We start from the raw sequence: 21,755 nt of genomic DNA on the forward strand, positions 1-21,755 counted from the left end.
AACCCACAAGGCCAGAGCTGCATTAGATCGGCTTAAGAATAAGGAAGTGACTATTCTTGAGTGACCTAATCAAAGTCCTGAATTGAACCCTGTAGGGAAGTTGTGGAAAGACTTGATTTTAGAGATCTAAGAGAGTTTAGAGAGTTTTTAGAGACTAACTGCTGCCAAAGGTGCTTCCACCAAATATTAAGTGTGCAGGTCTGAATAGTTATACAAACATTTTTTTTCTATTAAGTAGTTGCTGATATTTACTGTAACTTACAGTGTAGTGAAGAAGTACTGTAGATACACCGTCTAGGATTTTAAATTTTAACACATTAAGAGATGTGATCTACTCCTCACCAAGTCCGAGTACTAGATCAAGTTGGAGTGGCCAAAACATTTAAATCTACAACTCGTTATAGTAACAGAAGTGCAAAGAACAACACTGCAACAAGTTTTTTTTTAAGCTAGACTAGAAGTCACATTATAAAAATTAAAACCCACTGTCATTTCGCTTACAAACTTCAATACAAAAATGAAAAAAAATCAAGAATGAAAAGCCTGCAATTCTGTTGTTGTGTCTCTTTATTATTACCAGTTAGTCTCAATAACAATTCAGTTAGTTTTCTCTCTTAATGTCCACCATGTGCTTTTCAATGTGTAAAGCAAGCAATAGGACCCATCGCATTTTGCTGGAAACCTCTAAGGTCTTTTGTCAAACAGACATTTCCATCTCACATAATGGAGTTTGTAGAGAAAGTTCAGTAGGGAGGACAACACCCAGGTTCAATCAAACTCGGCTGTCAGTAGTTAGCAATCACTCCTGATGTCACTCCCTCTCCTAAACACTCTAAATACTGTACATGACCCCCTTCTCTCCCTCCCTACGTCTTTCTGCATCCCACCTCCACCCCATCTCCACCCCTGCAGCTGCCCCTTGGTCACTCCTGGTCACTCCCCTCTCTGCAGGGGGGTCCCGGCCTCCTCGTCCTTTTCACTAAACACTCCATAATCCTTTTAGTACTCTTAATTCTTGGGTGGTGTTATACATAAAAAAGTGGAATAGTTTCTCTTCAAGCACGAAAAGGCCACCCATTCAGAACATTTGGATTAAAAATACAGCAAAACACAGTGTGTTTTTAATTTTGGAATTTTGTTTTCAAAACTGTTTTCAGCAGATTCATTTGAAGTCTAAAGTTCTCTGAATGGGTGGTATACAAGGCTTCTGGGAGTTGGTCTCTGCATGCTTAGCACTTCCTGTTGTTGTTTTTCTTGCTGCACACTGAGGCGTGCTGGCTTGTAATTTGTAAAAGCGTTCTGACTTGGAGGCAGATTTTGTACATCATTATTATTCATGGTCAAAGCTGAGTGAAGTGGGGAATTTTTAATTGAACCCTAAATTGAACACAAAGTTTCTAAACCGGTGCTGGTAAAAAATGTATTAATCTTTTCTTTGTCAATGAATTTATGATTTAATGTATTTGTTATATCTGAGAGGAACTCAGTAGGGATTTTTCGTATCTATTTTTACTGTTACAAATGTCTTTTTAACTTAATGATTGACATATAAAGCAATAAATAGATTCTTCTTCTGTATTTTATTGTCTATACAATTTCTCCTCGCGTATTGTTTGTATACTGTGTGCAGTCTTTGATTTTTTCAATCTTATAGAATATACAGTAAGATACCTGATATCTGTTAGTGTTTGTATAGTTTGCAGAAGGATGAAAAGTTTGTGACTGTCATCCAATGCACTTTATTTTCTGTTTTGGTGTATATTCCTCCTCATCATGATAAATATTAGGAGCTCTGTCCTGCTTCTTACAGGAGGTTTTTACTGGAGGAGCAGCAGTTGATGATTTTGCAATTGTTCCTCTTTCAGTTGCGCTTCACTTCAATTATTCTATAAAATTGCTATGAAAGATAAACACAATCAGCACATTGTGGTTATAGGAATAGAAAGGAAATCGTATATTCAGCATAATTGAAAATGCAAACTGTCCAAAATTCTTGGATACCTTGTGTCTGAACAAAAGTGTGGTTTTAAAATAGCACCAGATTTGCCAGATTTGCAGATTGCCAGTGATTAATTTCTGACAAAAAGGCCTCATTTGACAGAGACGAGATATCAGAGAGCAAATTAAAAATCGCCTTCAGAGGATTGACCATGATCGCAAAGGAAATATGTATTTTCTATGTATGTATGTTTATATGTATATTTGCTCATAATCTGATGTTCTGTATCACCTCAAAAATATAGATAAATGTAATGTTTTTCCTTATAAAATGAAAATAATGGAAACACTATGTATTGTAACACCATAACTCTCAGTTATTTATTAGATGTTTTATATCCACTGGCATCAGATCACAAAATGTTATTTTATGATTTCTGAATGTCAAACATGTTTTCTCACTTGAAATGTTAACTGCAAAATGTCAAGATCACTCAACCCAGCAGCAACGGAGAACAAGACTTTTCCATTGATGTCTATGTATTAAAAAATAGCTGTTTGAATTTTTTTTGACACATAAATAAATACCTTTTTTCAAAAAATAGGATTTTTCAAAGAAAAAGATGTTTCTTCAGATCCAGTGCACCATGGGATAACTGAACACCATAAAGCAGTCCGGGATATCACATTTCAAGGGAACAGTGGGTGGAAACAAATGATGGGGAAACCTTTAACTATGTACAATCTTACATCTGATTATCTCTGAGGGACAGTTATTGATTTTACTACCACAGTTTACCACACTAGCTGTTTTGATTAATTTATTATTTAAATGATTATTTATTTAATAATTTATTATTTTATGAATTTATTAGGCGGACACTTTACCCAGAGCAACTTATATCTTTACCCATTTATGCAACTAGTATTCTCCTGAGGCAGTTGCCGTGCGGTACTCTGCTGAATAGCTGTGCCCCACCACAGCTTTGAACCTCGTCTTGTTAGAGCCCAGACTCCCCTCACCAGGTGGGGCTGCACATTGGTGGTGGTGGAGGGGAGTCCCCATTACCTGTAAAGCGCTTTGAGTGGAGTGTCCAGAAAAGTGATATATAAGTGTAAGCAATTATTATTATTATTATTAATGCTTTACTTTACAACTGCCTAAACAAAAAAGAACAAATATCGAAACTGATGCTAGTTTTTTTTTTTCCTTTTTAAACCTGTGCTGACACAGCAGAATCTCAGCTATGTAAGGCTAAACGTATTACAGAGAGTGTGCCTTGGCGTCTTCATCCAGATAGACTGCTCTAGATAATATAGCCATGGAAGAGGCATCTGAATGGTGACTAAAAGGGGGACATTAAGGAAGAAGTGATTAAATATTCACTCTTCTCTTTGTCGAACACGTAAAGCTTTTCAATGGAATACGGTTGTTTCCCTTCTTTCTACTTTAGGAACTGAAGCACCACAAAAAGATCCTGGTTTTGGTTTTTCTTCTTCTTTTTCTTCTTCTTTCTGGCATCGCTGCTGTTGTAATAAATACATTGCTGCTATTTTTTCTTGCTATAGATAATTCTTGAAATGGAGTTCCTTTCAGAACCACTTCTGCGCACGCACGCACACACACACATAAAATCAACAGAAAAAATGTAGGTTATGTGCACAACACTTTCCTTTTCTTGCACAACAGCCCTTCCTCTTTTATCTTATTCACTGAAATCCCCTAGCTACATGCATGAGAACGAAGTCTTAATTTTCACACACTGCAGATGAAACCTTCAAGGCAGGCTTCGGTCATTAGTCTTCCTGACTCCAGACCCCCTTTGCGAAAGCCAATGGCCAGAACAGGGAAGGCAGCAATGCATGTTGCCTTGTCTCCTGAAGAACGTTGTGCCTAAAGTACCACAACCCATCGCTAGGCAACAGAAGAACTCCAGTTTCACAATTCCAGAATTCCACTTGCTCCTGAGAAAGAGCCTGGTACGGCAGAATGCCCTTTTTTAAAAACAATATTGGCTTTAAATTGAACTGTGTCTTTCAATTTACAGTATACAGTTTGGGCATTACTGTTGTGACATTAGATTATTCAGCAGCATTTTATACCACAGACAAGTTTACAGGTATAACCATACACAAAGGAGTCTTTATCTCTTACCTTTAACACATAAAATGAATTCTTGGATTGATATTCCACTACGACCTCTTCTCCGTCTTCCACTGTCCTGTAACTCTTAGAAAGTTAATAAAATCATTTTAAAATAGTTAAGTTAAATCATCAATGTGTTATTTTTTAACATTTATGATATTAAAGCTAGTACTTTTCCAGGTTCATCTCCACAAAAGCCCAAGTATTAGAGTGCAGGTGTCATGTCTCACCAAAGTGATGGGGTTAGGGACAGTCACGCAGTCTGTAGAACATGCAAGACTACAAGATTTGATTATATTCAAGACAAATTTGTACTTGCTCCTCGTATGGTAAGTTGTAATACAGTATATACCCATTTGAATAATGGATGAATGGAATCCAACAAAGGGATTTTAAAAGTTGCCTCAAACTGTCGCTCCAGGTATGCGACTTGAGTTTTTGGCCTCGTCAGATGGGGGCAGTGGCAGTACACATTGCTCTCTCTGATCAGGCCAGATAAAGGCATCCATTATTCGCTGCTGCTTGGAGGGCAGAGCACCGTTAAAAGACTGAGGCTGGAATGACCACAATGCAATTCAACACGTTCAGCCAAGTCGATAAACAAATGCACTAATTAGTTTAGCACAAATATTGAACTGAACTATTTTTTGCCAATAATCAGAATTAATAACTTTTCCACTGACTGTTATCCTATGAAGGAAACTAGTTCTGATCTTAAAAGGCTTTGTTCCTCTGTTCCTCACCTGCTAAGAAACAGAACAGATTAAAGGCTGGCACTGAATGTTCCAGCTACTGCACAGAAAATGAGTATTATTTTGATAAGATCTCTTTCCACCACAAAAACAAAAAGGAAGAAAAAAACACGATGACAATCTTTGCTTCTCAGTACTTATTGTTACTGTATAATTCAATCTACAAACTCACAAGATCAGCAGAGTATTATATTATCTATAATGTATACATTATGTTAGATTTCATTAATGTAGAATGTTGAACATAAGAATTCAATTTTAAATTGTACAACATTTTTCACTGAATTGCACAAATCCTTTTCAAACTTCCTCAAAAGACAGGAAGTCAAAGTAACTGACAAAAAGGAGCAGTGTCTAGCATATCTCAGTCCTGTGCTACACGGTGTAACTCCATGCCTTCTTTTAAATATATTACACTGGTCAAGTTTGCCTAAGGGGAGAGAATTAAAGGTAAGACCTTTCATTAAATTTTGTTTAAATCTGACTCACTCTGCATTATATGGTCTGTAATGCAAATTAGTGTTAAGATTTCTGATCAAAGCACATTGTACAGTTTACTTTTAGAGTAAGCATGACGTAGTTTTTTATTTGATATTTCTGTCCTCTGTTGTGAGGAAAATAGATATTCTTCTAAATTTCTCTAAGAAATCCCTTTTTCAGACACAGTAGGTTTTATAGTAGCAAAGAGCTTCTGGCTTCCCTTTTGACCTTGAGTAAAAATTAATTTAAAGTATTTGTACTCTGAATTACACTGTGTAAAATATACCCAGAGGCATTAAAAATACAAGAGAATCTGCTACTGGTTTCAAAGTAGAGCATTTTAAGTGCCTCTTAATATTTAGAATAAAATCTTTACCATTTGAAAAGAAGACTTGAATTGTGTCTGTACAGTTTGTGTTTGTGCTGTGCCTCTATTCAAATTGTTACATTTAGGCATGACGTTTATAAAGAGAATATAGCTCATGGTTCTGTTTGTACTGTATTTCAAGGGCAACATTTGAAAAGGGATATATATATATATTATTAACAAGTTTGTATATTTCAAGGTATTTCTTAAATAGCAACAAAGACTAACCAAGACGTGAATCTGAAAGGCATATTGTTATGATCTGATTAAAGATCAGTGGCTAAGGGGGCTGTATATAATTTAACATTTGTTTCTTTAAGTTTTTGCCATGAACCATGAACAGCTTGTACAGTATGTGTAAGATGATGTGTTTGAGTGAATAATTTATTATTTCTCCTGTACGATACACTGTAAAGGACGTGCAGCTGCAATGAACAATTTCAGTCAAGTAAGAGTTGTTTTTCAGTTAAGTGTGTGCGCAATAATGATTCATTATTTAAAATAATGAAAGAACAAGAAAAGAGGGGGTTTTGAACTCAGTGTGCATGCAAATTGCTAATGGTAGCTGATTGTAAACCACTCAGAACCTGTTATAGGGGCAACTGAGTCTTCGAGACAATCTTCTGAAATCCCCGTTCTCTGGAGTCAAAGTCATATTAAGAAATTACATAGAAAACAACAGCCTGTTATGTGGCATTGTTTACCTCATATTGTGCACTATGCATATTTTAAAAAAGAAAAACCCTGTTGATTTAGCAGTCAACTTACTGCTTCATGTACTCATGTAGCCCATTTCAAGCTACTGCTTTAAAAAAGGTGACAACACATTTGTGTTGTGAAAATAATTTCCCAGGATAAAGTATAGAGTTGCCAGTAAGCTATGTTTCCTCAGTCACAGTTACAGCACTTGATGGTGTCAGAGAGGGATCGGCCCTGCTGCTTAGCCTGTCTTTGTGTTGGATATTGCTACGAATGGTGTTTTCACAAAGAACATAAGAGACAGCAGTGAGAAAGGGAACGCGCTGAGAAAGGAATATCTGAAGAACTGCCTTACCTGTCTTCTCATTTCCTTTCAGTCTTTTTTAGTAACTCAACAGCAGTATTGTTGGACTTTTGGCATCCAGCTATTCAGGAGGTCTGGCCTGGTGTTACAAGCCCATGATTGGTTTGTGTGGCTGAAGTATTAAGATGAAAATTCTTTATTTACCCTTGGCATCCTAACTCCTGATGAGATTCTGATTGCTGCAGCAAATTTTCTCTGTTTAGTTTGAGGAGACAAACATGGGCAGCCCTTAGTTTCCTTCTTGATACCGGTATACTGGCAAAGTTGAGTAACCTCCAGGTTCATACAGTGCATACAGTGTAATGACTAGTCATTGCTGATTCTGTTGAAAGATGTTTATCCCACCTGTCTTGGCTCATTAGCACAAACTGCTTCATCAACACCCGGCACTGCCAGTGATACTTCTCTATGTCGTTCTCTTGAAGTACATTGGTAATCATAACTGTTCGAGCATAAGCGGTCTACTCCTACTGTTTAAGCTGCTTGTACGTGTCAATCAAGAAGCCAAGAGCTGTCGGGTTAGCATGTGCTATAATCAGTCAGTTGGATTTTGAATTTTCTTAACCACACAAAATAACTACCATGAACAATCCTTAAATATGATGCCTAATGCCATCATATCTTAAAAACAAACAAGAACTGTAGAGAATTACCCAATGCTATCCTGGCCTCACTCTGTGAAGATAATCAACAGAAGAAAGATGGTGATACTGAGTGATGTGCACTATTCCTCTTTCGATAAGATATAGGCTGGTTCAAGTCACCATGACTCACATTGCAAAAAATACAAAGAGCAATAGATAAAGGATAAATGTACTGTGTTCAGAATCTGAGGACAATAATATTAATATACATACAGTACTTTATTTACCTAGTGAAGTACTGTAGGTTGCTGTACTTAAGCTTTACCTATTATTTAATTTATTTTCTCTTCAACATGGCTGTCACATTATATGGTTTTGTTTTGGCATCTGTTTTATTCTTTCTAGAAGTAAACTATTCAGGGTACGCACATTTCTGTTTTTAAAGTAGTGCTGTTTTTGCAGCGATAAGGCTATAGATGGGTGGTGCTTTCTCATGTTATAAGTGTTAGTGAATCGCAGCACAGATAGAACTTGGGCTTAATAATAGAGACTTGTTTTTTCTCTACTGAGTGTGAGTGGTTGTGATGAAGTTTTCAGCTACGGTCTATAAAAACAAGAAGTTTCACATACTGCTTATAGCGCTTTTATTTTTGTTTCTAGTTCTCTAAAGAGGCCAAGCATTTAAAAAAAAGAGGAATTGTCCCTTTTTCCATGACATTTTGTGTGAGATTCTGAAATGATTTAAAAAAAATCTTGCAACATATTCTTCAGCCCTCCTAATATTTTTAGATTTTTTTTTTTTGAATATGAAAGAATAGAAGCTCTTGAAACACCCTGATCTAAAATCAGTTTTAGCATGAAAGAGGCACTGGCTATACCAGGCTGCAATGAATTGAATAAGAGTGACTTTTTTTCAGAGCTTGGATAATAACTAATATACTATACTAATAACTAATTTAATAAAATAAATCACCTACCATAAGAGTGCTTTACCTTTGACACCAATAAGTATCAACATTTTAAAAATGCATCTACTTAACAAAAACATTGTGAATTACCCAGTGTTTGCCTGGAAAGTGTCAGCAAACGCATTTGCTGTACATATTTGTTGAAATGTAAAAATATATTTATATTATTACGGCTTCTTAAAAAAATAGTTAGGCAAATCCATATTTTCTTCCTTATATTTTTTTGGTTTAAGAGTTAAAACCTAAAGTTTCAGTACATTACATTTCCATAAAGTGATTTTTTTACATTTCAAGGATAATTAAAAACAATCCATTATTCTCTTTGATAATACCAGATACCAATATCTTTTTAACTTGTTTAAAAGAGGATTTCCTCTTTAAATACCTTAAACCCTGATTGAGAAGCCAAGCAAATCTATTTGGATTCCCACTGTCCTCAGCTGAGTGTAGTTTCCAATGTACTATACTCTCAATATTAAGTATGTGAGAAGAAATCCTAACTCTCTGTATGAAATGGGGAAGGTGCAAAGTCTCACAGACTGGACATATCTGCAGCTATGCTGATTCTCATTCCCTATTCATCTTCCATACAGGGAGTATACCCAAAATTGACTCTGTCAGAAAGCAGAACGTCTAAGGGGTCTGACATACAGTACAGTACAGCTGCAAGTCAAACACCCTCATATTAAAAAGTAAGGGTGACATTTATTGAGCTGGGGTCTCTTTTAACACTATGAGGACAATTTGGTGGTGTGTTAAACACTAATATGCTGCACATTCCTAAATATAGATGGTCCACAGTCCAAAGGTTTAAAAAACCTTTTTAAATGTAAACAATTTCAGACCACAATGCGCACAAAATATGACAGAAATATTTATTGTTCTTTTATTAATTTGCGGTAAACCAATTGAGAACGCTTAATGTTTATTCAAGGAGCTTGATGTAAGTTACGCATCAAGAACATAAAGAGCATTTTGAGAGTTATGGACTGAGTTCCAAACCCATTTTTGTTCTTTATCATTTAGCTTCGGTTTCCTTATCAGTTATCCAGACAGAAATAAAGTCAACTGTGCTAGACATCTGGGATGGCTGGTTTAAAAGAGAGCTTTAATAAACATCTATTCCATTTCACCCAAACATACAGTGTGAAAAGATATCAATTCTCAATTCTACAAATTGAGATTTTCAAAGGTTATGTGTCATTACAAACATGAGGCATGGAAAAATAAATGCCCATGGCAAGAAATTAGTCTGCCTGTAGCACATACTGAAGGTCATCTACATCTCTCAAAATATGAATGAAAATACTACAGTAAAACACAAATATGAAGAAACCAATTTAATTTTTTTTTTCAAAACGGATCTGTGAACATTCTCCTGTAAACAGCTAATGTGGGATTAGTGGCCATTACTTCCATAATTTACTGTGTGAATAAACAGCGTGAGCAGGGCATCCTCACAAAGAAAATCATCTTGGAGGAAAATTTTGTGTTTCTTGAGTCAAAACCAAAACAGATTCCTTTATTGTGGAGAACTGCTACTTGCGTCGCACACATTTTATAATAAAAAAGTAGCTATTTATTAGAATGTCTGTGTAGGTACTGGGGGATCTTTGTAGTGTCGTGTCATATCTCCTTTTAATCTATGGCACAGGAGTAAGACTTCTCGACCAGAGCCTCTTTGCCAGGGGCATTTCATTTTCACTAGTGTGCCATGGAAGACTCACCACATATGATCAGCCCTTTTTCAATCGCTTCCTATTTAAGTATTACTTTTTTTCTATGGACTATGACCAATTATGTGTATTTTCCACTTGGAAGGACAGTTTCTGTTACTGTAGAGACAGAGGTGGGAACTAAACCAGTGAACTCAGATGTAAAAGATGCATTTCAATTGAAGCAAACAAAACATTTTCTCATTTAAAAATGGTACTCACCAGCACAAACAAACCTTCAGGGATTAGATCGGAGCAAGCATTTTGCCTATATGAATAACAATTAAGTTCTGTCAAGTTTTTCATCGCAGTTTCAGGGAGCCATTGGATTCTATTGCAGACAAATCAAAAACATTCATATGTAAGTGTAAAGTCACCTCTTAGGTAAAATACTCACTCTTTTCATTCACCGTGTCGACCACACCTACAGTACTAAGCTTGTAAAATACACAAATCATCCAATCACATTGCTGTGAGACTGTGTTACTTTTGTCACCTTGAATGTAAGTAAAAAGTTGAAGTTGTGTTCAGAGAAGAGTGCAGTTTCCATAACAGAGGCTTGAACACAAGGGGAGTTGCTGTTACTGCTATTTTCTTAAACGTTGTTGAGAAATTCTTACAATAACAATCTTTCATGGCTGTGCTGAAACCACCATCTGTTTCTAAGACTCAGCTGTGGCCGAGCCCTTTGTTTTCTAAGTATTGTGTCAAATGATTATAGCCTTTGTGGCAGGATGCCATCTCACTGAAAGATTTATTATCTCAGTAGATTTCCTTTGAAAACTGGTTACGCCGATAAAGCACTCCTTATTCAAGTCAATGGACCTGCCTAGGAGAAGGCCTCAAAAATGAAATGAAATGTGTCCTAAGAGAGGGAAATACCAATATTTTAAAAGGAAATACCTTGTCTGACACATGAAACAGAATTTGAATGACATGGAATGAAGTGATCATTGAGAACAAAAAAATCGCAACTTCCATGCATCGTTTGTCCTTTTTTTGTCTTTAGAGACTGAGTTAGACATGAGCTATTTTTTCATTACAACGGTGAACAAAAAGCTTTTTCCCATGTAGCAATCTTATGTCTCATGCCCAGACCAGTCATACACTCATGAGATTCCAAAATAGCTGTGTGGTCATGGACACTAGTCGTGGTTTGAAAGAGTCATAGTTAGGGAATACACACCATCATTTAACATAAAAGTGGATAAGAGCAATTTGTTTTTTTTCAAAACATTGTGTACACCTTGTCTATTAGTGCACAATACGTGGAATGTATTGCTCACTATACCTGTCCAATCATATATATTGTTTAGATACACAATGCAATATAGATGTAGATGTCCAAAACTGACTATTTAAGAAAGACAAAATTGTTCTTGCTCCTTTACATCTTGTTAGATGATGCATTGTGGTGCATGTTAGCATACCAGCAATAACATGGACATTCATAAAGGAAGAATAAGGGAATAGGTTTTGATTCGACCTCTTAGATCCTGTGAGTGCGGTCCTGGTCATGGAGGGCCAGTGTGCCTGTAGGTTCTCCAGGTCTCTTGAAGTAGCAGCACCTGAAGAGTTGCAAGATTTGATCCAATTAAGCCAATAATGAGCTGACTACACTTGTTAAGAGCTGATTGGAATCAAACCCACAAGACAGACAGGCACTCCAGGACCAGGACCATCTACCAATCGTCTTAGGTAGTAGAGGTGGTCTGAAATAGTTCAGGTGGGGAGCTGCGTCAGCATGCGTAGGCTGCAAAGGAACAAGTAATGGGTTTATTCCATGCTGAAAAAAAGAAGAAAGAAAACACAACGTTTCGGCCGCGGAGCCTTCTTCAGGTGTCTTTACCTTTAGATCATGTCAAATGCAAAAAAAAAAGTTTGTTCCTATTAAAAGAGGCAAATCCCCCTTCAATTCACTTTGCTTCAGCAAAGTCAATTCAGATTTTCTTGGAATGTTGCACATTTGTGCCGGTGTGACTGTCAGGTTTTGCAACTAAATCCCATTCAGTGTAGACAGAAACATCAACATTATTTCACTAAAAGCCTTGAAAGGCAGAAGCACTAAATAAATGAGATATAAATGTATACAGATGAGAAGTTGTATAAATACAGCAACAGCATCAGCAGCTTAAATCTACGTTACTGCTGTTGCCATCATTGTCAATGTTGTTGTTTTCAAAGTGAGTTTCACAAAGCATAATATCACCCAATACTAACATTGGGTTAAAAATGCTTAAAATGCATTTACTGTAGGAATAATTATTGAGAGGTTTATTGAGAATAATTATGGAGAGTATTATAGGTCTGGGAGACCTTGACATTCCCCATGAACTTTCAATAGAAGTCCCCTTCACAGGGAATAACATCACCCAATTATTGAGTCCAAGAATTAAGCCAATTATTGAGGTGCTAAGAAAATGTGGCCTTTCCCTCTTTCCTGAGGGCCAACTACCAGACTATAGGACAAGGAAACCACCAATGCAGTACAAAGGATTGAAATGCAAGAGAGAATTAATTTGTGAAAACTGTGTATCAGTGCCTTTATTGAAGCACTGATAAGCATTATGTCCTGGAGATCACAAAGGCATAAATGCTTGCAAATACAGGTGAGGCACCTTGAAGGTTCATGTGTTGGATATCCTTGTGTCCTTAATTATAATGTTTTTTTTACTCTGAGTGGAAGTCCCAAAAAGTAAGAATGATAGTGTCACACAGTCGTAAATGCCATGAAGGCATCCAAAAGGGAATGTGTGAGAAAGCATTTTTCTCTGATGTGCGGATTGTGAAATACTATTTGTTTCAGATCCAAAAGAGGTGCCATGGATTAGGTCCGACAGGCATTAGTTTAAAAATATTTACCCTGCCAGCTTTGCAAGCTAGGCAATTTGCCTTGCCTCAATGACCAATTATATTGTGAGTTCAAAGCTGACACAGTGCAGATTATAGTCATTTAGGTGGAGCTGACCAACTTGAAGGAGAGGCTGGGACTCATGGGTATGCAAAACGAGTGGGAGTATGTCCCCACAATAGCTGTACATGTGGAGAAACTGATGAGGAGATTCTGTGTCCAATTGCCTTAGAGCTGACAGAGCTTTTAACACCCCAGAGAAGATGATGCAGCGACCTCAGGCGTCTTATGGCTGCAATTAAAAATAGGGGTCGGCAAGAGAGATAGGGTGAGGAGTAATGAATGAGAAAGATTGGGGGTCATTGAGGGTTAGAGAGGTTGCAGGGAAGTGTGAGAGTAGGAGTTAAAAATAATGCAGCTGATGGGGAGTGGCCCGCAAAACAGACAACAACCAAAGTCAATATTTAGCACTCCACAAGGCGATGGGGCGAAATTTCCACTGATGAGGTCGGGTGTGTCCTGAGCTGAAAACCGTCAGAAGTGTTTGTGAAAGCAGACCTGCCAAAGCAAAGGCTGATATCAGAGACAGAGGCATCTGGTTCAGCCTGACATGCTGGGAAGCACAAGGTGTCACGGTAAGCAGAAAAAGCAGAGCACAAACTGTGAAAGCTTGAAAAGCAGACTTAGAGTGATAAAGACGGAGGCAGAATCCACATTTCTGTTGACCAAAAGCAGAGATTTATAGACCCTAGAGGAAGAAATACTGTCAGTTGGGATACAGAGTGCCTAGCTGGAGCAAGGCAAGGAGTCACAGAAGGAAGGTTGATACAGTATGCAAAGATCTTGGCAGGTGGGTTAGGGCCACAGGTAGAGGGGGAGAGGAAAGAAGTTGGGGGTTATCACTGTTCCAGGTGGAATACCAGCAGGAAAGGGAAAGAGCCTGAAGGCAGGGTGGGTAGGGAGCCTGATGTTGAGGAAGAAACAAAGAGGAGGTTAGAGAGTCGGGGGACCACTCTTCTCCAGGTGGGATGCCTGCAGGGAAAGAGGAGTCACACGGCCGGTACTGAAGACGAGGTGTGTAGGACACCAGATAGTGAGGAAGAGTGTATGTGGGGATTGAAGTAGGGTTCCAACCCTGTGCCATGTAGGACGCCAACAGGGGAAGAGGGGAGTGGAAGCCGACCCATTGTCAGTGCTGCCGAGGACACCTGAAGGTTTAGAGACAGTAGTACGTGCTCTCAGGGCAGCGAGGACTGAATGATAAGCATGGACCTGACAGAATATGTGTGCTGTGACTATTTAATAGACTACTGAGCCATTAAACCCTTGAAACATAACAGAGAATAACTTTTTTCTCCCTTTACTCTTTATTTCAAAAAATGCTTTTGTCACACAAGGGCATTCCAAGAGACTGCACAATGTTTCGTGAGAATCTTGCCCTTCATGTCGTATAACTGTCAGTTTATGGAGAACAAACAAAACCCACACATGTGCTTTCACACCCCTCGAGGAAGGGATAATGTGTTCTGGCTCTTTGTCCATGTTTCTGCAATGTGGTCGGTTGGCTTTACAGTTCAGGAGAGGTTCAGCAAGATCATTTTCAGTGTTGAACAATATGCTTTTCAAGCACCTCATTATAAAATTCTATTACAAACTCAATCAATAAATGAAGCAAACTTAAATGTATAGACTTTCAAGGAAAATATGACACATTAATAAAAAAGTAGAAAATAAAAACACGCATGAAAAACATAAAAAGCAGATAAAAGTTGCAATGTGGCCATAATTTTGATTTCTTTGTGTATACTGCTTCAGAATGTCTTGCACATAATTTTAACTGTGAAACATTTTCTACAATTGTGGTATAATTGGTTTGCTGTATGCAAAAAAACCTAAAATATATATTCATTGTTATTCAAATTTATCTAATGACTTTCACTAAAGAAGTGTCTTCTACCACATCAAACATACTGTAGAAGAACAACAGCGTGCCTGTAGTAAAACAAACTACAATATTGATAGATTTTAATTTCAGTTCCACATTGAAGCAATGTGACAGTCTCTGAGGATTGTGTTTTTCAACTCACCTGTAGTTCAGACTTCATTAAACAGCAACGTATAAAACAATGTTATCCTTATAATTTCAGCTATGGGCTCCTGGACCTTTAAAATAATTATCTCTTCATTATTTGAGACACATGACTTAAAATTATAAACTTCTGCTACATTCTTGGTGGGGCCCTGTGAATTTCACAGCTGAGTTAGGATTTCAGTCTCAAAGATTAAGCCACTGAAGCTGGAAACAGATGAATACTAATAATTGCCCAGAAAGCTGGGGTAACACACCTACATTTTTGAGAAACACACTGAGATTTTAAATTACCTCAGGTTTTACAGCATAAGAACCCACACAGAAAGCTGGGTGAGCGCCCCCTACTGGTCCCACTAACACCTCTTCCAGCAGCAACCTTAGCTTTCCCAGGAGTCTCCTGTCCTGGCCAGGTTCACACCTGCTGAACTTCAGTGGGCTGCCAGTGGTGAGCTGCAGGTTGATAAAGCAGTTATATCCCTTTTACAACAATTAAGACAATCACTGCATGACGTAGATGCTGAACTGAATAATTTTGATAAAGTCCTCTGTGGCACGTCCAACCTGGTTGAATTATAAACAGCTCCTTTCACCAATAGAACGTGTCTGTGAATATTAACATACTGTCTGAGCATTACAACTCAAATGCACCATACATAACACCTTGATTAATTCCATTAATCCTTATAATTCACTGAAGGGTGTCAATGAAATGCCTTTAGCTCATTGCAAATTAATTTCAATTCATAGTATATTAATTGTAGCAAGCACCAACTTTTGCTGTGTAGTCTGTTTGTTGTGATAAGCTCTGTCTTTAAAAAGAAACAATTGTATGACAGTAATATAATATAACATCACTTTATTAACCCTTTACAATTTCTTGCATTAGGAATTATCTTTTCACATACCCCAGCTTGCTCTCCATGAGAGACACAGACAGGGAGAGAGCCTGGGGTCAGAGCGCAGGGTCTGCCATTGTACAGCCCCCCTGGAGCAGTTGGGGTTAAGGGCCTTGCTCAGGAGCCCAATGGAGTAGGATTCCTCTGCCGGCTGTGGGATTTGAACATGCAACTTTCTAGCCACAGTCACAGATCCTTAGCCACAGAGCCACCACCCCGCCCCGATAGTAATCCTCATTAGTGTGCGCATATTAGAATTAGATATCTGTGTTCTGCATGATCTTTAAGTTAGTCTGATGGACGGGTATTCATGATAGATGTGGCGCTATGATTAGTGCTGCTATCTCACACCTTCAGGTTCCAAGATTTAATCACAGCCTCGCGCACCTACTGTACAGTACCTGTCCGTGTGGAATGCATGTTATCATTGTGTTCACCGAGTTTTGCCGATTTGTCTTGATTGGCTATCCTAAATTTCTGCTTTCTCCATGCAACTGAAAGCGGACTGGCACTCCATCTGCTGGGAGAGCAGTTGTGTGCTCTCAGTCCTTCCTTGCACATATATGTAGGACATATACTGGCTTCACACAGCCCTCACCAGGACGAGCAATTTACCAATAACAAATGGATCATGCATGACAGGCTGTGTTATTGCAGGTTAGCACAGTAAGTAGACTCGTATTAGAGGTCAGAGGCTGAGGTTTGCTAATCCAGTTACGCTTGGTGTCTTTAACAGAGGAAGAGATACAGTGGAAAGTACTGGAGGAGGGTGTTGTTGTTAAATGCCTTAAATGTGAATGCCAAAAATACAGGCTATATTTTCAGTGAAACAGTTTTGTTACTGTAAACTCTGTGGGGTAGCAAGGAAGGAGGTTGCAAATAAAGACATTTTTGCAATTACTATTATTGGCTGCAATCAGGAATAGTATAGCAAAAATCATGTTAAATGTAGTTAATGGACAGTCTAACACAGGCCATCTAAAGTACTCCTGTTTTGGAATTTTGTTAGTGTTTACTATGTATAACAAGGATATGGTTTATTTACCCATATTGATCCGTTGTGGGGACCGGACATTCTGGTGGGCCGTGGTTGAAAAAACATCTAATAATGTCACTGGTAGCTGTTGTGCAGAATGTGGAGGAAGTGGTTTTTGAACTCAAGACCTCTATGCTGTTAAGCATGCAGTCTATCTACTGAATTATAGTGCTTTTGCACTGTTTTGCTTTCTTAGTTTGTTCTGGAGTGGATCCATAATTGGGAATATCGAGCTTTATCATGCAAAAATGTGGGAAAAGGTGCAGGTTGAATGACAGAATCCGTTTTAAAAGTGTGTAATTTTCTCGACTATAAAGGTAAACTATTTTTTTCATTAAGCTACACTAAAGTGATACCATCAAAGGAAGATAATCTGCAACCTTTAGCCACAAGGCGGGTTCTACAGATCAGTGGTGAGCAAAGAAAGTCTTCTCTTCTGATCTAAAGCCCTTCTGAATAAAAAGCACTTACAGACTTACAATAAAAAGCAAAATACAGACAGTAACAAAAATAATCACAGAATTCTCAACTTCACTGTTCACTTCACAATTTGAGTTGCTGTTCTCAAGGAGAGGAAAAATACTGTTATAAAGGATAAGAAATGTATGTAATTTTGTCTATGGAGACAGATACAGTACGTTTCTAAATAATCTTGTGAAGTTGTGTACTCGTATGTCACAGTTCCTGTTGAGTGCTGCACTTACATTTTTGATGTGGAGCAAGCACACATTGCAGCAACCACTTCCTCTGTTTTAAGGGTACATGTTTTGCTTCTGCTTCCTGGGTGCTACCATTGAAAAAGGCTTAGAGAGAAAGCACCATTTTGTGAAGGAGATTCTGACGCTTTCTCGACACAGTTTATTACGACCCACCTTCATCTGCGTTAGTGTACAGTATTTTTTTTTTTCACTTTTTGCTTTCTGAGTAGCGACTAATATCAAAACTAATGAAAAAATATTGGGAGCTTGCCATATACTGTATGTACACTGCATGACAATCGTTACACATCTATATCCACCATATTCAAGCTCTGCTGTCTTAACATGCTCCTTTTTTATGAAGGAATGCAAGAAAAGGTCTTGCAAGGAGTGTAAAATGTCAAATTAAAGCGTCAAGATTGTACTAAAGACATCATAGAAAAAAACATTGCTTCAGTGTCGAATCATCTTTGTTCATCAATATGCTCAATACACTATAAAATCAAATAAAAAAACACAATTTCAGCTCATGTGCATATATTTGCATTCCTGTGGCTTCTATACTGAGAAAGAAGCTTTCATGAGGGAGTTATATGGAAATCTCAATATATCATGTATTAGGCTGTACTGTTATTTGTGCTTTTTGCTTGCTTAAAGAATTCTAGCAAGTAAGTAGAATAAGATCTTCCCTTTATATAGTTCTGTATTCACTGTCTGCAAGAATCCCGTTGTTTAGGCAGACAGATTAGTCTGTATTTTTCTGTCTCAGGTCAGAAAAAAAATGTGTGTCTCTGTCTTCCTCTACAGGAGGTAATGTTAAATTTGCTCTTCTCCAACCTGTGATCATAATTTCTATCCAAAGCGGGGACTGATTTATCCTGGGTATGAATAACATCCCTCATGTCTTTCAACTGCGAAAATAACACATTGTGGTGGTAATGAAAGATGACATATTCCCCTATAGAACATATTGAGTGTTATTTGCTTTTGTAAAGTCGTGTAAAATATTAATTTAGTATGTTAACTATTTCTTTTTAATCTTTTATTACTGAAGCTCTATTAACTTGTTAACTATTTACTTCAAAGTATTTATTTTACTGCTGCAATGTTGAGTAAAATGTTTTGTAATATTTGTGCCTGTGTTGCAATGTTCTTTTCTGTCCCTCTTCGCCCCTCCATTTTCTCTTTTTGATCTGCATCTGTAGTTTGGTTGACTCTTTTTCCTTTTTTTAACTTGTGGTCTTTAGAAGAGTCTGTAGAAGGTTCCTTTTTTGCTTTTAATTCTTCAGCGATACAATATCGGTTGTATTTTCCTATGTGAGATTTTCAGGGATGAATTTGTTCTGTGCTTTTAACATAATGGTTCTAGTACCTCCACCCCTTTAGGCATGAATTTGTTCTGTGCTTTTAACATAATGGTTCTAGTACCTCCACCCCTTTTACGGCCGTACCTGGGCTTTCCCAGTTCACCACTTCTAGGCACGTACGCTTCCCTTCGTAATCTTAAACCCTGAGTTTAGAGAGAGGGTTATAAGATTTAAAGAAAAATCATTAACCATCAATCATGAATGGTACCATGCTATGGTCATAATTTCCCAATGTTCCTATCAAATTAATTTATATCCTGATTGTTGGAAAGGAATAGATCAATAAAGGTCCTTGTAAAATGGAAAACTCTTTTTAATATAGCGTCTCCTTTGCTTGCACCAACCTGATACCTTACATGTATGCCTGATACCTGATACAGTATGCAACCCTTCCTGCCCTAAGTGATTCATAGTATACACCTACTGCTAAGCTGTTTTCCATTTTCCATTTTAATGTTATTTTTGATATACCTGTAGAGTCCCACTCACCTATTCCTTCTATCCAGTGTTTGTCAGAAAAAAGTGAACCTGTTAATTTCATATTTGTCCCCATCCATCTGCTCTGTCTATTCCTACAAAGTCGTAATTAGCTGTTAACACCTAGAGTTCTTATGTTTTTTTTCCATTGTGATTCCAGTGACTGAGATAAAGACATATAAGAACAAGTGTTAGCTCTTATACATTTGTGCTCAGCTGGACTTTCACGATCCCACAGGAAGTGGCCTGTGATCTCCCTGCCTCGCAGTTCCCTAGTTTTAGTGATGAATAAAATTTGCACAGCAGTTTTCAACCCAAAATGCTTCACGTGCGTTTTTAAGAGGAGGAACATAGGAGTGTACCCACTGCATCCAATACTGCTGGGGTGACCCACGGGTACTATTACAGTATGTGCTAGCAGTCTCATTCCACAGGTACCTATTGAATTCAAATCTAAATGTAGGGAGACTGTGAGAGACTGTGCAAGGTAAAAAAAGTGAAAATTTAGCCAGGACACCAGGGTTAACCCCTCTACTATGTGCCCAGGAAATCTTGAATGACCCAAATAATCAGGGCTCCAGTTTAACACTGCATCTAAAGGATGCCTCCTATAGTACTTTGACCCCTGCTGCCACTATACTGGGGAATTGGTTTGGAACTCCTGGTCTAGAGCGAATTGTGCCACTTACTGCTGCAACCAGATGTTCCTTCTTCTTCTTTTTCTCAGATTTGTGCAATGTTATTGTGCTCGAACTGGAACATTCTCTCTTCGGCACACAGTAGTACCTTCTTATCACCTTAAACGTTCAGCGAACTTCCTACAGTATTACACATCACAGAATAATGAGTTTTGTATGAGTTTGTGAGGTGTGCTCACACCTGAAGAAGGCTCCACAGCCGAAATGTTGTGTTTTCTTTCTTCTCTTTTCAACATGGAATAAACCTATTACTTGTTCATGTACAGTCTATGTACAGTAACAATAACCCCTGATTGGATGTGAACCTAACACTATTTAAATAAATCTGAAAGGACAACAAAATACTATATAGCTCTATATGGTGATCTCTTTGGCCATTGAATTATACCATCTATTATTAAGGGACACCTTAAGAACAGTACAGTTTAAATAAACTCTGGTTATTATGTTGCATGTGCGTATATTGTTCATTTATGTACAACACAAGCTGATCTTTGCATGGCTCAGTGTTTTCCATATTAAATGCACTCTGAATTTAAAATAGTGTGCATCTATGCACACCTGTTCGTGGATTTTGACCTGTGAAATGGAGCTGAAAATTGTTTGAACAGGGTTGAAAATTGTGTGTCCGTGCTGATGATAGTCCTTGGTAGTTCAAAACTTTAATCTCATCCACATTTGTGTTTCTTTTATAGTGAAAACTTCCAATGCTCTGAACTTGATGATACTGAAAATGTCTCATAATAAATAAGTCAGCCAGAACAATCTTAGACAAAATAATCTTAATAATTAAAAGGGAGATTGTGAATGAACTTCCTAGTTCGTTTTCTACTTTTTTAACTGGTTTTATTTTCTTTAAGCAAATTAGTCAGAAATCCAAATTATTTGAATAGTACATACACAAATTAACATGATATGACGGATTGTATTAACATTGTTATAAATATGTATGTTAAAAACACAATTAATAACTTTAATTTCGCCTGTTGTACACCTAGAATATCTTCCATTTTCTACATACTATATACAATACAAGATTTTAGAAGTAAAAGAAAAATCAACAACTCTAACAATTTAAACTGAATTAGAGATCGTCAATGCCATCAAGTGCTTGTCCAAAAGATGAAAGAAACAGGGAGCAGGAGATTGAAATAAAATTGGTATTAAATGCTTTAGGTTTCAAGCTTAGAAGCTATGCCAAACCATTCTGATTTAGAAAATAATGTTATTAGATTTCAATGACTCAATTTCAGGTTTTCCTGTGAGCACTGATCTAAGAGTTTAGAATATTCAGGATATTATGTGGTTTGTGTCTCAGGAAGTTAAAATTGCAACCTAACAAACCCTAAGAAGCCTGTCAGACACTTAATGTTCAACATTTAGAGACAGCTCTAGGAGTGCGGTGTCCAAGTGAATTGATTTATTCCATGAAAACATTGAAGATCAAGGGGAAATTTCCTCAAGCCATAAAAAGGCCCATATGTGATACAAAAACAGAAAAATGTTTAGACTCAAACTATCTTAACCTTAGCTCTCCTAAACCCAGTGCTCATGTTCAACGGAAAACATTTGGAATATTTCAACGTTAACCCTAGACAGATTTTTTTTTTTCCTTTTGGAGGGAAAA

The 21,755-nt window shown here is 37.5% G+C and overlaps 1 protein-coding gene across 1 annotated transcript in view; it reads left to right on the forward strand.

The window, feature by feature from the left end:
- The first annotated feature begins 4,984 nt into the window (after positions 1 to 4,984).
- The window catches only part of apbb1ip (amyloid beta precursor protein binding family B member 1 interacting protein), a 44,172-nt gene continuing 27,401 nt past the window's right edge, over positions 4,985 to 21,755 (forward strand). The window contains exon 1 of the mRNA XM_088919164.1: positions 4,985 to 5,286. The gene's annotated coding sequence lies outside the window, so the exon portion shown is untranslated. The remainder of the gene's footprint in view (positions 5,287 to 21,755) is intronic.

The sequence above is a fragment of the Atractosteus spatula genome, chromosome 6, assembly GCF_055471065.1.
Source record: "Atractosteus spatula isolate fAtrSpa1 chromosome 6, fAtrSpa1.hap1, whole genome shotgun sequence".
NCBI classification, from domain to species: domain Eukaryota; kingdom Metazoa; phylum Chordata; class Actinopteri; order Semionotiformes; family Lepisosteidae; genus Atractosteus; species Atractosteus spatula.